We start from the raw sequence: 16,573 nt of genomic DNA on the forward strand, positions 1-16,573 counted from the left end.
CGAGCTTTTATACCATTCATAAAGGGGCAAGACAAAGAATATTCCTTCGTGTACATATGCTTTAAAAGTTACCACCATCTAGCGGTGTAGAAGCGGCAAACAATCCAAGAACACTATCTACTTTTAGTTAATGAGTCTTTATCATAAAGCCAAAAATGATAGTTTTAGTTCAAAGTCCCGAATTACAGTCCTTGAAATGTCTCAAGGAAGTTTCCAGGTGCAAAGTTCTCCATGTAGCAGGAGTTATTCTCTTTTGGGCTTCTATGACCTTCAAAGCTTCATAATCACCTTTCTTGTTCAGGTGTCTTCATTACTTTTCTCTTATCCTGCAGTGTTTATTTCTAAAAAAAACTCAAAAGAAACTTTAGTGACATTTCCCAGGCCCCCAAGGTTACTTTCTGTATTTAGTTAATTATCACAAAAGCATCTAATTAGTATATTATGAATTCAGTAAAAACCCACTCTATAGACATTTACTTAAAATTTTAACTATAGAATTAAGTAAAAACCTTAACGATTAATCTTTATCCTAAGTCTGTGAAGACAGTGTTATAAATCACCAACATAACTCCTAGATAAGTGTTAGAACTTATAATGAATTCATAATGAACTTACTATAAACTTGTGCTTCTAAAAAACCTTATGTCTAAACACTAAACTGCATAATTCTAAATCAAATAAGGAGTGAATATACTTATATCATTTTTTACTCAAGCAATATCTAGTAGCTTATAACCAAGTGAAAGAAAGCATTCTTGATGTGCTTCAGAGTTTAACCCTTGCATATGTTAGAAAAGGCCAAGCAGGATAGTGGGAAAATGGAAAGATGAACCATGACATTCTCAGGTTAGGTGTGAGTACTTCGCATAAGCATGCCATTTTCTTCTTCCACGCCTGCACAGAATTTCTTCAGCCATACCAAACAGCAAAGGTGAAAGACAGAAGGACCTCAGCTTCCCTGGCTCACCCTGTGGCCCTGGGTCTTTGGCCCACCAGGACCCTGTCAATCAGGTGGACCTCCAAGGCCGGCTCCCAACACATTTGTGCTAAATGTCATTTTAACAAGTCTGACAGTCTTTTCAATACAAGGTAACCCAATAAAGGTGCTTTAAAACTTTGTTTTAAAAACCATACTATATTTTTTTAAGCAGCTCATCAGAAAAATACTTATGTACAGGGGCTATGGTTTTTCATGATCTTAGAGCATGCCCTCCAACTTAAAGTTTCATCCACTAATATACATAAGTATTCCTCCTATTACAAAAAATAAATTTAAATATCATGGTTGAAAAAAAGGAGAAATATTTGGCATAGATCTGAGTGTACCTAAAAAACAGCTAGGATGTATTTCAACCGTACAGAGGAACATTCTTAACACCACCTAGACCTATTTGGCAGCACAACTGGCCTGTGGCTATCAGGGCTCCCCTGCCTCAAAAGGGAATGAAAGGTGCATGGGAGGTTGCTGAAGCCTCACCCCATCCACAGAATCACGTGCTCAAAATCAGCAAAAACTCAACATAGAAGAACACACGATCACACTAGAAGAGTCACAACAGTTATTCAGGGCCAGGAAACCAAGCAGTAAGCTTAGAATGGCTATCACAGCAGGAACAACAGTCAACTTGTTTATAAGACCTTTTGGTAAGAAAACTGCATCATTCATAGATATGTCTTGCACACAGATATGCTAATTCCAGGACACTGGGAACAACAGCAAAACATAGAAAGTCAGAGCATAGTCACGCTACTTAACCTTCCACCATTCTCTTGGTATTAGACCCAGGCCACCTTTGGCCACTGCAGAGATGTCGTTCCTTCTTATTCTCAATGTCAATGCTTGCTCCTTGGGACGCCAGCAGTTTTGCTTCCTCCACTCTCTCGCATCACAGGCTAAGTGTCCTTGGCTGCTGCCTGGTGCATTGCTGTAGCCTCATAACGGTCCCTAGCTTCCGGATTAGCCCCACCTTCTGGTGCCACAACAGCAATCTCATTCCTGTTTATGGAAGCCACATAATGCAGAGGAGTACCGCCCTTTGGATTGACAGCATTCTCCTGAGCACCTTTTCCCAGAAGGGCTTTTACAATCTCATCCCAGCCAGCAGAAGCAGCAATAGGAAGAGGAGACCAACCAGCATCATACTCATCATCCACGGGCACGCCAAGCTGTAACAAAAATTCAATCATTACTATATGTCCCGCCCAACACGATGCAGTTCTGCCATCCTGATCAGTTCCAGTAGCCAGGTATTCATCCGCTGGCATCCTCTCCTTCAACTCCTCCAGTTGCCCGCTGTGGGCCAGTTTGCAGACCAATAGGTTAGGCACACACCTCACCATTTTACTTTCCCTAGGTGCGTAACACTTCCACTTCAAATCTAATTTCTGTGCCATTTTTTGTATTCCCAGGGCACAGGCTCAGCCAACTGACCTAACAAGCACAAAAGAGGCATTGAAGAGAGTAAGGAAGGCAGAATATCACAGCTTGCCTCACCCCTTCACCAACTTCAAGTGGTGCAGCATGGAGACAGCCTGCTTGAGGAGGAGAGTGATTTGAGTGAAGGATTTTGAATTGGATAGCACCCCTGGGCCAGTCATGAGTCATGAGATGCAGGTGATCGAGCATACCCGAGAGCAATGCAGTGCCAGAGAGACCCCGGTATCTGAACAAAGCCCTCTGACTTCACCACAGCACAGGTGGAAAACTGTAGTCCTGAAAGTATAGGCTCATTTCAATCCTGCACCACCACTGGCCACCTACATCAGGCTCTGAGTGGACTAAAGCAGCAGACAGGACTTATCAGTGTGTGCCTGGGACATGTTCCAGGTGGGCAGGGTATTTTAAGATAGGGTAGACAGAGATAGATAAATGTCTTATGAGCAGTTTTTAGTTTCAAAATAGGGAAACATCCAGACATCTTTTCTGCAGGCTGGACTGCCCTGTGGGCTGAATATGAACTTGTCAGTCTACCCCATAACCCCAGCTCATCAAATAAAAACCCATCAAGGAGTAGAAATGTTGCATTCCAAACTTTCAGTTCATGGTTTGCCATAATAATTACAAAAAATCTACTAGCTCCCCATTGAAGATAAAGGACAAACCCACCCTCCATCAGCTCCTCAAAGAAAAGCCCATCAAGGCATATAAATCATCATCAGACCACAATTTAGCTCATGTATTAGTGAAACATTAATCACTGAAAGTCTACTAAGTCTCCTGTCAAAGGCCAAATCTGTGTGCTGGGGAAAGGCTACCCCCACCAACAAGAGGGAGAGAGATCGTAATCTCTCCACAGCAGATACCTATAGCCCACCTATTTAGGACAATATTGTGAAAATATATAAAGCAAAAGCATTGGTTTTGTTTCAAGAGACCCACCTATGCCAGCTCTCTGCCTTGTGTGTGTATCTCTCTCTCTCTGTCTTCCTATCATTAATAAATTCTATTTTCAAACATTGCAGGCTACTCTGAAATTCTTTTCAGTAGTGAGTCAAAGAACTCAAGAGCATTGTCCCACACTCCACCTGGCAACACAGGGTTATTCAGGTCCCAGTTTCCAAGGACTTTGGGTGTGACCCAGCTAAGTATTAGCCTTGGTGACCAAGAGAGTGCCACTCTCATTCCTCCCCAAAACCTGGACTACACAGTGCAAAAAGTGACTCTGGAACTGCCTATATAAAATTAATTTTTAAAACCATAAAGTTGGAATTGTGACAGAGGCCTGAATTTTTTAGAATGCAAGCATACTAAATCATGAGGTACTCTGTTACAGTTTTTCGCTCCATGCATATCCTAGCCTTGGAGCTGCCTGCAAGCTTAAATAACTTATTCTTCTCCTAAAGAACAATGGGTTTTAGGTCACACAGACCTCCTTGGTAGTATCTAAAAGTTTAATCAACCAAAGAGCGTGAGTAACCTTGTTCACTAGGCATTCCCACATCCATTGTTAACTCTCCCAATTACTCCTGAGAGACAACATAAGCCTAAGGCAGGAGTATGAGATATATTTCAGACTCTGCTTCCTGATAGGCCAACTGTACAGATGAGTCAAGGACCCCACCCCACCCAGAAATGAAGTGCCTGAGGACAATTTCAACCACATCTGATTTCCTCCCCAGACAATCAGCAGAGTCAATTCCTTAGCCCCTTGCGCACCAAATTACCCTAAAGAACCCTAGCTTCTGAATTCTCAGGGAATCAGGTTTTAGAACTCTCTACTGTCCTCCTCATTCAGTTGCTTTGTGATTATCCAACTCTTTCTCTATTGCAACAGCTGCTGTCTCGGTTTCTGCCTTTCTGGGTAGCAGGCATAAAAACCCAGGAAGCTACAACAACTCCATCTGAGAATGGAGAGGGAAGTAAGCAGAGGACTATGCCCTAGACTCAGATCACTGCCTGCCACAGTGAAACCCAAATGCAGTGACCCCAGGTCCTAGGTCAGGTCCTGGAGACAGAGCCTCTGGACCCACTAAATGCCAGGGAGATACCCATGGCCCAGAAGGAAGACTCTTTCGTTCTAGACCTCATTACCACTGACACTATAGCTGCAACCTCTAGCTATGATTGAACCTCAATGTCAAGAGACTGTAGCGGTGTGGCTGGCATACCCCTGCGCTGCACTCATCTCAGTGGCTAGGGGCTTTGAGTGTGACCCCACAGTATAGCATCTGAAGCGGCTATGGGACAGCCTGTCTCATTCTTTCCCTGCTCCCAGGCAGAACAGCATGGAAAGAGAGTGTCTGCTTAGGGGAAGCAGAAGGAAGCAGGTACAACATGCTGTCTTGCAGCCCATCACAGACTGGGCCCATCACCATGAGGAGACCTAGCCCTGAGCAAACCCCTGCAATGCCTGGCTCCAACCTGGGGACAATGAACAGAACCTGTGGACCTGCCCTGGCTCCAAACAAAAACGTGCAGACCCAGTGGGATGCAGTACCCAATTTAAGCCCTTCTCCAGTCCTTCAGGGACAACCCACACAGTAACTTTGGAAGCATGGCACATCTGGGCATAGAGTGTCCTCTAGAGGTTAAAAATAAAACCAGAGCTGACCACAGACTCATAGATCATAATAATCAGACTGCTTACAATCTCTTAAAGGACAAGCACAAACATAACCAAGGTGTTACAACTGAAATAAATATTGAATTATTTAATATACAGACATCACTTCATGTTCACAAACATCAAAAATATTCCGGAAATTATGACTTCACCCAATTTCCAAAATAAGTCAGCAGAGACTGATTCTAAAGGGATGAAGATGTTTGGTCTTGCAGGCAGAGAATCCAAAAGAGATATTTTAAGAAAACTCAAGGAACTCTGGTAAAACATAAACAACTTTTAAATATGCAGAAAAATACAAAGAGATTTAATTGATTTAAATTTCTGAAGATGGAAAATGCAATAAAGCAAATTCTAAATGTAATAAACAGCATACCAGTAGAATCAATCAAACAGAAAAAAAAAGAATAACTGAGTTCAAAGATAGCCTACTTGAAAATATACCAAAGTCCAACAGGGACTCACATATGCAAACCACAAGCCAATTTCACTGATGAAGAGACATGCAAAATTTTTCACAAAATTGGCAAACTGAATCCAACAGCACATACAAAAGATTATTCCCAGGATCAAGTGGAATTCATCCGAGGAATGCAAGGATGGTTCAGTATACACAAATCAAAACAGGTACATCACACATCAAGCAAACGAAGGAGAAAAATCATGTGATCACCTAAATATATATGGAAAAGGCATGCATTCACTAAAATGCAATATTCCCTCATGAAAAAAACTCTCAACAAATTGAGTATGGAAGATATGTACCTCAATATACTAAGAGTCATATAAAACAAACCCACAGCAAACCTCAAACAGAATGAGGCACACTGAAAGCTCTCTCTATAAGAACTGAAACAGTACATGGGTGCTTATGTTCACCACTTTTTTGAGCGTTTTATTGGAATGCCTAGCCAGATCAACCAGGCAAGGAAAAGAAAAACGGGCATAGCTATTTCTATGTTCATCTATTACTTTTTTAGAACACATATTTTGGAGACTGGGAACAATCATGAAAGTGAGTGTCTATCAGTTCAGTCTTACAGCTGTGCTTTATCACATTCCCACCTGAATCGCACCCCACCATTTAGGAGACCGGCGTGAGAGAATACAAACTCCTCACAACCAGCCAGATGACATGAATAGACTGTCTTCAAATGACTCTCTTAAGATCTATTGATCCTGACACGTTACAGGGAGAACATAGAGAGGGTTCATGTTTTTTTCCCTATTTGCAATGAAAATAAATAAGCACTTCTCCTTGGATACAGATAACATGTAAACAATGATTTAAGTCCCTCACTAAGTGATGCACTGACATTTGAATACATGAAAGTGCATAGCCTGGTTTGTCATTACCCACAGGTTAACTTCACCATAGTCATCACTGTCATTGTCTTTTACACATTAAAGCAAAAACAGTCAGAAATAATCTGAGCAGTGAGATTGACCACTCAGTGTGTGAGTGGATTGCTAATGTGGGTCTGTTGGTCAACATGCCCTACTTGGTTGCACAATTGTAGCTGGGAAAATATGAAAGCAACTATGAAGAGGGAACTGGACAGTCACAGAAAACATGATCATCACTAACTAGGTTTCAGTGCTATGGACACAGATATTTTTCAAAGGTGTTCCAGGTGAACGAAGAAGAAAAACTTGAGGAATATTTGGGTAATGGAGGGCAGTGGTTTCTTAAAAATGTGACAATTACCCACTGTTTAAGCAAATGGGAAGATAGTAAAGGACAACTCAGGATGTGTGTCTCTGGGATGTTCACAGTATTAAGACATTTTCACCTGGGGGTAAAATCAGAATAGAAAGTATTATTTCAAAGTTAATAGAAAAATTCCAGAGTAGCTGCCTCACATATAAAAAGCTTCTATGATTACGAAATGCAAACAATCCTGCATAAGAATCTATTTCCCTGATAAAGACAATAACAAAATAACAGCAAAGTCTGGTTTTCTTGCTAAACATGCTTAACTTGCTTTCATCATCATATTTTTTATTGATTAGTAACAAGAAAGTGTAATTAATCTTATTTAATTGTCTATGATAAGTATACGTGATATAAGATGAGGAAAAAAAGCCAAATCATAGAGAGCAGGACTACATAAGGTCCAAAATTTCTTAATTTTCACCCTGAGTTCTGACATATCCATCCATTATCAATAAAAGGGAAAGGGGTGTTTGGAGTGCTTTAAATAATACTATATGGAGAAAATATTAATGGAGACAAATGTGCTGATAATTGCCTACTTCTTATAAATATTATATTCCTACATTCAAGGAATCAGGAGGTCAAGTCACCAACAGCATCATTTTAAATTCTGTATTTGCAAATGTAATTGCAGCCATGTCACTGTATTTTAACTGCGATGGTACATACATAAGTGCTGAAATCATTAATTTGAAATTTGCAAAATGAAAACTAGGACAATGAGATCTTTAGAGAACACACATGTGTTTTAGGAATCGGATTTACACTCTATTAGGTTTGACATCTCTTCAGAAAATTTTTAAAACGCCTCTTGGCTGAAGAATTTAAAACTAGTTTATGTATTTTTTTTAATTACTCATAATACTGAGTCACTTTTCAAACAACAGTTACAATGTTGTATAAACATAAAAGAAGCAGAGCTGAATGTTGAATAAAAACCGTTAATTGAAATGCATAACCCCATCCCTGGAGAATGAGGATGAATATGAATTAGTAAAGTTTTAGTGTAAAGTGACTAGAAAACATAGTGATATGTATCTTGAGAACTTATAGCCAGTAAATGAAAGACATTTTATTCATGGAACTGAATGGGAAGCTAATATATTTTCAGTATTGCCTATACAATTTAAAAAACTACATTAACATTCATGAATCACCAAATTCAGGAATCAATGAACAAGAAAAAAATTCCCACTGAATTATACAGGAAACAGTCTTCTACAGTGGGGACTGTTTGAGCTGGATGTGTAGCTTTAGCTAGCAAAAGAACTTCCTCATCTGGTGACTCCTCAAGGGCCTGCCTGCTGTTCCCACACACTCACTGGGTCTGGAAGTGTGGGACAAACAGGCACGTTAGGGCAGAAAGGCAGACAAAACGAGCACGTGGCGACTTTCCTAATTTTTGTGAAGTTGTGAAAAATGGTTAAAATATGAATGTTTAGATATCAAAACTGAGACTGTATGTGGAGGACTGTGTGGGTATAGATTGAGGCTAACAGGAGGTAGTTTATGTGATAATGGACATAATCATATATTGATATGGAGGTTGGATACCAAAAGGATTGTAAGGATTGAGTCTGTAAAGCCATACGTCTGCACCTGTGCACATTTTCCTATATTTCAATTTTATGTCAATATAAAAGCAATAAGAAAGAAAAGAACGACCGTATAACATTCATGGAGACGAGCACATTTATTTCTGCATCTTCTTCTCCAACCGACTTGAAACTAGCCCATCCAGACTGCTCCCTGGCAGTTGGGGTCCCGGCGGAATGTCGCGGGGCCCGGCTGTTTGTTGTGGCTACAGGATCCAGGGTTACCAGGCAGGGCCCCGCGGTAGCCGGCGTGCCGTGGAGGGGCAGGGGTCCTCGGTGGAGCCCGGTCCGGAATGGCTCTCGGGCAGCTGGGCGAGGTGGGAGAGGAGCTGCTGGCCCAGGGCCCGAGGCCGCAGTTTACCTTCCGCAGCGTCCAGGGGAGACCCTGGTGTGTCCCCCTCTCGTCGGCCTCCTGGTGGGTCTCTCGCTTGTGTTCAGACCCGTTTGGTCTGTTCGGAGTCGGCTTTACGGGAGACGCGAGCGGCTGCAGAAGCGCTGGCTGCCCAGGTCGAGGAGAAATGCCGCCTCATCGACAAGCTCGCCGCCGCCGGAGAGGAGTGTGCAGAGACCCAGTCCTCTTGGGGAAGGCCAAGCCGGAGGCAGAACCTCTCGATCTGCCCAGCCTTAGAGACGCCTACGACAAGGTGAAGAACCCCAATTCGATGCTGAAGGAGGAATCAGCTTCCCTGGTCCAAGAGTGAAAGACGAGAGGCAAAAACGCTCCAAACAGCAAGAAGACATGGAGGAGATGCTGCGAACGCTGGAGTCTCTGGAGAGCTTGTGGAAATCACCTCATCACGGCAAGCCTTTCCAACCCTGCCAGGAGGCCTGGAACTGAGACCTGTGCTTCCTGGCCCAGGAGTGGACTGGATCTTCCAGCAGCGCTGCTCCCGCCCCTGCGCTCAGGTGTTCCCCCACCTGAGTTCACCTGACGGTCGTTCAGGTCAGTGGATCAAGGGGAGCCCTCCCTGGGCTAGAGTCCCTCCATCTTCACATGCCAGGCATGGTAGTCAGCTCCTTCGTGACCGATTCTTCCAAATCTAATGAATATGGACCTTCCTGGAAAACACCAAAAACGTGAGACATTCTCTTCACTGAAAGTTTGGATTCTCTGTCATCAGCAGTGAAAGAGATGCTTTAGAGACTAGAGATTAGCAGGACATCAAACTATATTTTGTGACAGTTTTTAATTATTATTTCGATACAGAAGAATGATTTCTATTTTATGGTGTAATTTATTAAAATTTAAAAATATATGCAATGTAGCAATAAAGTCTGTTAGCTTCAAAGCAATATTCTTTTTCTAGAATTGTATTTCCAATAGTCGTAAATAATAAGCAAAAGAAACATTTGTGACTAAGTATGCATTCATTGAAAAAATAGATCTCTTTTTTAATGGAGTTGATGGTATGCTGAGAGAAATTTATAATTTTTATTTCTAATATAATAATTGCTAAATATTTTCATTAAAAAATTTGAGGAATTACCTGCAGATTTTTTTCCTTTGCTGCATGAACACCGCAGTGGGCATTTTCTAAGGAGCAATCTCTCTTGGGCAGTGAGGGGAAACCCACATCAATACCCTTCACACTTCTCTCACTCCGCACTTCTCCGGGGAGGCAGAGGGTGGCCTCAAGGGCCTTCTCTGCACAGAATAAAGCTGAATCCCCACAATTAACGTGTTTGTTTACAGAATGTGATAATGCGCACCAACTGGGTGTTAAACTACTGAAGGGAGAGAAGGAAGTCATACTTATATCGACTGGAGGGGTCACCTGAGATAAATAACAGAGAAATGCCACAGGTGAACAGTTGCTCCTCACAATTGACTTAAAAGAAATCATGGGGAGTCCACACTCTCACTGGTATGCTGCTGTAGCATATCTTTCTTTTAATAAATCTATGTTTCCAAATTTAAAAAAGAAAAGAAAACACAATGCTTGGGTTGGAGATAGAGCAGGGAAGAATAGAAAGAGAGTCTCTATTACCAAGTTGCAGGCATTCTAGGGAAAGATGACAGATACTAACCATTAAAATTAAGTAGCAGCCATATCATGTCAGAAGAGGATGTTTTATGGACAACAGAATCAGGGAAGTGAAGGGAGATGTGTGGTAGGAAGTGGGGATGGAGAGGCCACTCCCAGGGCCGGACTGCCGGGGGGGGTGGGAGGTGGGGACACACCTCATCAATAAGGGTACCTGATCACAAATCAGGTGAAGTGGGCACCAAGTGAGACCCAAAATTTACCTCCACATGACCATTTCTCTCTCTATTTCTGAATAGTAACCAAAATTTAAAATTAAAATAAAATACTTTAAAAAATTTTTCAATCTACAAACTAACCACGTGCACAACCATGGTCTACCTCCTATTAACTGTAACTATGGGTCAATGATTCCCCGATAGTACCCATAGAGGCTGTGGAAAGACCTTGGTATACTAAGACATCTATTTCATGGACTCAGCTTCTCACAGGGAGTCTGGAATCTTCCAGTTAGTTTGTATTCCAAGTATCCCCAGGAGGAATTATTTCAGTACCTTTACAGGAGCACACACAATATAGACAACTTAATGAGAAGGCTTGATGGAGAAGATGGTTGGAGTTTGACGGTTCACACAGCCAGAACTACATTACTCAAGTCCTCTGTAAGGAGAGAATGGGCCGAAGAAAAACTGAATGGGCAGATAAGATGTAAGCACTATTGACCCCCAAATGGTGAACACCCCTGGCTCCTTCATCTGTGCCCAATTCCCACCAGAGTGAGTGAGCTGAACCCAGGGGAAGGAAACTCAGCCCTGGAGACTTGGGGAGAAGGGAGTGGGGATGTCCCCCCATCTCCTCTATATAAAGACCGGGGTGTTTCTGTTCCTTTTCCCCAGAGAAATGTCTCTTCCAAAACCTAAATCTATTTGAGCTCAAATATTAATATTAAAACTCTTAAGGATGGCGATAGGAGAATCAGTTCTAGGGGAATCAGAAGGGGGCTTTGGGTAGTAATTTTTAAGGGAGAGAGTGATGAACCAAGAGGCAAAACAGGACACTCCAGCCATCCTCTCCCCACAGAAATAGGAAATTGAACAACTATCCATGCACAAAATTACCTTCACAGGGGTTAAGGAATCCAGGTGAGAGATCACAGTACCCAGTTTCAACACTGAAAGGACAGAGCCCAAAACAGAGATTTTCTGATCACCTTGAGCTCATACATGACAATAACCCTTGCTCAAATTCCTGGGCCAGTCGGGAGACATTAAGATGAACATCTTCCAAGATTGTCTTTCAGCTACCAGTCCAGCCCATCAATGTATGTGATTAACCACCTTGGTTGACCCACCCATCCAGCTACCAGGCCACCTTTTGTCTGTGTGCTCAGTGACTGACTCACCCACCTATCCGGTCATCAGAATATGAGAAACAGAACCCACCACCATGCCATCAGCTCCTGTGAATGCTTGTCACCCCCTCCCCAAGAAATTTTGAAAGCTTTCTTTTTTTTATTATAAAGATGTGGGGTACATTTCGGGGTTAGGTGTATAAACATTGATTATACAGGCATCCTTGTTGATGAGACATGCCCTTCCCTCCCCTAGCAGTTTCCCTCAACTGCCAATCGAACCACCGCCCCTCCTGATGGTTTCCCACTACTGTCAATCGCTTTCTTATAGCATTGTAATTGTAATTCATTTTTATGAGTGAGAACATATGGAATGCAGTTCCTTGTTTCTGTGTTAAGTTGTTGCTGAGTATGATTGACCCCAAATCCATCCAAGTTGCTACAAAATCCATATACTTGTCCTTGTTTATGGTTGCATAATATTCCATCGCGTATATGTACCACATTTTTTTATCCAGTCCAGCTTCGATGGGAAACACTGTCGGTTCCATGTTTTTGCTATTGTGAATAGAGTTGCAAACATTCGTGTATAGGTATCTTTTTCGTAGAATAATTTGTGTTCCTCTGGGTATAATCCCAATAGGTGAACTGCTGGGTCATATGGAAGGTCAATTTCTAGTTCTTTCAGAAATCACCACACTGTTTTCCAAAGAGGTGTTACTGGACTGCATTCCCATCAGCAGTGTAGAAGCAATCCTTTTTCTCCACATCCTCACCAGCACCTGTTATTTTTTGTTTTATTAATGATGGCCATTCTTACTGGGGTTAGGTGGTATTTTAATGTGGTATTGATTTGCATTTCTCTGATGATCAGTGAGGCTGAGCACTTTTCCATGTTTCTGTGGACTGCCCATTTATCTTCTTTTGAAAAGTGTCTATTCATGTCTTTTTCCCGCTTTTTACCTCAAGCATTCACTGGCAAATGTCCCTTAAGCATTTGCACCCCCTCTCCAATCTTGGAGAGGTGGATTCCTCTTTTCCTCTGACTTACGCTCTAAATAAATTTTCTTTTCTTTTTTTTCTTTCTATGTTTTATTTTTTAATTTTTGAAATACATTTCAAAATACATTTGGGCTACATGTCATTTTAACAAGTTTGACAGTCTTTTCAATACAAGGTAACCCAATAAAGGTGCTTTAAAACTTTGTTTTAAAAACTATACTTTTTTTAAAGAAGCAGCTCATCAGAAAAATACTTAGGTACAGGGGCTATGGTTTTTCATGATTTTAGAGCATGCCCTCCAACTTAAAATTTCATCCACTAAAATACAAATACATAAGTATTCCTCCTATCACAAAACATAAATTAAATCTCACAGTTGGAAAAAAAAAAACAGAAATATTTGGCATAGACCCGAGCGAACCTAAAAAATAAGCTAGGATGTGTTTCAACTGTACAGAGGAACATTCTAAACACGACCTAAACCTATTTGGCAGCACAACTGGCCTGTGGCTATCAGGGCTCCCCTGCCTCAAATGGGAATGAAAGGTGGACAGGAGGTTGCTGAAGCCTCACCCCATCCATAGAATCACTTGCTCAAAATTAGCAAAAACTCAACATAGAAGAACACACGATCAAACTAGAAGAGTCACATCAGTTATTCAGGGACAGGAAAGCAAGCAGTAAGCTTAGAGTGGCTATCTCAGCAGGAACATCAGTCAACTTGTTTATTAGACCTTGAGGTAAGAAAACTGCATCATTCATAGATATGTCTTGCACACAGATATGCTAATTCCAGGACACTGGGAAAAACAGCAAAACATAGAAAGTAAGAACATAGCCACAGTACTTAACCTTCCACCATTCTCGTGGGTATTGGACCCAGGCCATCTTCGGCCACTGCAGAGATGTCGTTCCTTCTTATTCTCAATGTCAGTACGTGCTCCTTGGGACACCAGCAGTTTTGCTTCCTCCACATTCTCGCATCATAGGCTAAGTGTCCTTGGCTGCTGCCTGGTGCATTGCTGTAGCCTATAAGGGCCCCTAGCTTCCGGATTAGCCTCACTTCTGGTGCCAAGACAGCAATTTCATTCCTGTTTATGGAAGCCACATCATGCAGGGGAGTACCGCCCTTTGGATTGACAGCATTTGCCTGAGCACCTTTTCCCAGAAGGGCTTTTACAATCTCATCCCAGCCAGCAGAAGCAGCAACAGGAAGAGGAGACCAACCTGCATCATCCTCATCATCCACTGGCACGCCAAGTTGCAACAAAAATTCAATCAGTACTATATGTCCAACCCAACACGATATACTTCTGCCATCCTGATCAGTTCCAGTAGCCAGGGATTCATCGGCTGGGATCTTCTCCTTCAACTCATCCAGCTGCCTGCTGTAGGCCAGTTTGCAGACCAATAGGTTAGGCACACACCTCATCATTTTGCTATCCCTAGGTGCATAACACTTCCGCTTCAAATCTAATTTCTGTGCCATTCTTTGTATTCCCAGGGCACGGGCAAAGCCAACTGACCTAACAAGCACAAAAGAGGCATTGAAGAGAGTAAGGAAGGCAGAATATCACAATTTACCTCACCTCTTCACTAACTTTAAGTGGTGCAGCATGGAGACAGCCTGCTTGAGGGAAAGAGAGTGATTTGAGTGAAGGACTTTGAATTGGAGAGCACCCCCTGGGCCAGTCATGAGTCATGACATGCAGATGATCCAGCAAACCTGAGAGCAATGCAGTGCCACAGAGACCCCAGGTCAGGACCCACGAACAAAGCCTCTGAACTCACCACAGCACAGGTGTAAAACTGTAGACCTGACAGGATAGGCTCATTTCAATCCTGCGCCACCACTGGCCATCTACATCAGGCCCTGAGTGAACTGAAGCAGCAGACAGGACTTATCAGCGTGTGCCTGGGACATGCTCCAGGTGGTCAGGGTATTTTCAGATAGGGTAGACAGAGATAGATAAATGTCTTATGAGCAGTTTTTAGTTTCAAAATAGGGAAACATCCAGACATCTTTTCTGCAGGCTGAATATGAACTTGTCAGTCTACCCCATCCACCCAGCTCATCAAATAAAACCCCATCAAGGAGGAGAAATGTTGCATTCCAACCTTTCAGTTCATGGTTTGCCATAATAATTACAAAAAATCTACTAGGTCCCCATTGAAGATAAAGGACAACCCCAACCAAACTCCATCAGCTCCTCAAAGAAAAGCCCATCGAGGCATATAAATCATCATCAGACCATATTTTAGCTCATGTATTAGTGAAACATTAATCACTGAAAGTCTACCAAGTTTCCTGTCAAAGACCAAATCTGTGTGCTGGGAAAAGGCTACCCCTACCCACCAGAGCGGGAGAGATCATAGTCTCTTCACAGCAGATACCTGTAGCCCACACTGTTTAGCACAATATTGTGAAAATATATCAAACAAAGGCATGGTTTTTGTTTCAAGAGACCCACCTATGCCAGCTCTCTGCCTTGTGTGTGTGTGTGTCTCTCTCTCTCGCTGTCTTTCTATCACTAATAAATTCTATTTTGAAAGATTGCAGGCTACTCTGAAATTCTTTTCCGTAGGGACTCAAAGAACTCATGAGCATTGCCCCACACTCCACCTGGCAACACAGGGTTATACAGGTCCCAGGTTCCAAGGACTTTGGGAGTGACCCAGCTAAGTATTAACCTTGGTGACCAAGAGACTGCCATTCCCATTCCTCCCCAAAACCTGGACTACACAGTGCAAAAAGTGCCTCCGGAACTGCCTATATCAAATTAATTTTTAAAACCATTAAGTTGGAATTGTGACAGAGGCCTGAATTTTTTAGAATGCAAGCATACCTAAATCCTAAGTTACTCTTTCAAAGTTTCTCCCTCCATGCATATCCTAGACTTGGAGCTGCCTGCAAGCTTAAATACCTTATTCTTCTCCTAAAGAACAATGGATTTTAGGTCACACAGACCTCCTTGGTAGTATCTAAAAGTTTAATCAACCAAAGGGTGTTAGTAACATTGTTCACTAGGGATTCCCACATCCATTGTTCACTCTCCCAATTACTCCTCACAGACAACATAAGCCTAAGGCTGGAGTCTCAGCTCTGTTTCAGACTCTGCTTCCTGATAGGCCAACTGGACAGATAAGTCAAGAACCCCCACCCAGAAACTAAGTGCCTGAGGACAATCTCAACACATCTGATTTCCTCCCCAGCCAATCAACAGAGTCAATTCCTTAGCCCCTTGCCCACCAAATTACCCTAAAGACCCCTAGCCTCTGAATTTTCAGGGAATCAGATTTTAGAACTCTCTCCTGTCCTCCTCACTCAGTTACTTTGTGATTATCCAACTCTTTCTCTATCGCAACAGCTGCTGTCTCGGTTTCTGCCTTTCTGGGTAGCAGGCATAAAAACCCAGGAAGCTCCAATAACTCCATCTGAGAATGGAGAGGGAAGTAAGCAGAGGACTGTACCCTCAACTCAGATCAGTGCCTGCCACAGTGAAACCCAACACTTGTCAAAATGCAGTGACCACAGGTCCTAGGCAAGGTCCTGGAGACAGAGCCTCTGGACCCACTAATGCCAGGGAGATACCCATGGCCCAGAAGGAAGACTCTCTGGTTCCAACCCTCATCACCACTGAAACTGTGCTGCAACCTCGAGCTATGATTGAACCTCAATGTCAAGAGACTGTAGCAGTGTGGGCTGGCATACCCCTGTGCTGCACTCGTCTCAGTGGCTATGGGCTTTGAGTGTGACCCCACAGTATAGCATCTGAAGCGGCCATGGGACAGCCTGTCTCATTCTTTCCCAGCTCCCAGGCAGAACAGCATGGAAAGAGAGTGTCTGCTTAGGGGAAGCA

At 42.6% G+C, this 16,573-nt stretch overlaps 2 pseudogenes; both read right to left on the minus strand.

The window, feature by feature from the left end:
* Nucleotides 1-1,893: 1,893 nt before the first annotated feature.
* Nucleotides 1,894-2,340, minus strand: LOC103257071 (annotated as a pseudogene).
* An 11,363-nt stretch (nt 2,341-13,703) lies between these two features.
* On the minus strand, nt 13,704-14,148 carry LOC103257072 (annotated as a pseudogene).
* Nucleotides 14,149-16,573: the final 2,425 nt, after the last annotated feature.

Source organism: Carlito syrichta, unplaced genomic scaffold (genome assembly GCF_000164805.1).
Source record: "Carlito syrichta isolate Samal-C Ts95f unplaced genomic scaffold, Tarsius_syrichta-2.0.1 Scaffold301521, whole genome shotgun sequence".
Lineage (NCBI taxonomy): Eukaryota > Metazoa > Chordata > Mammalia > Primates > Tarsiidae > Carlito > Carlito syrichta.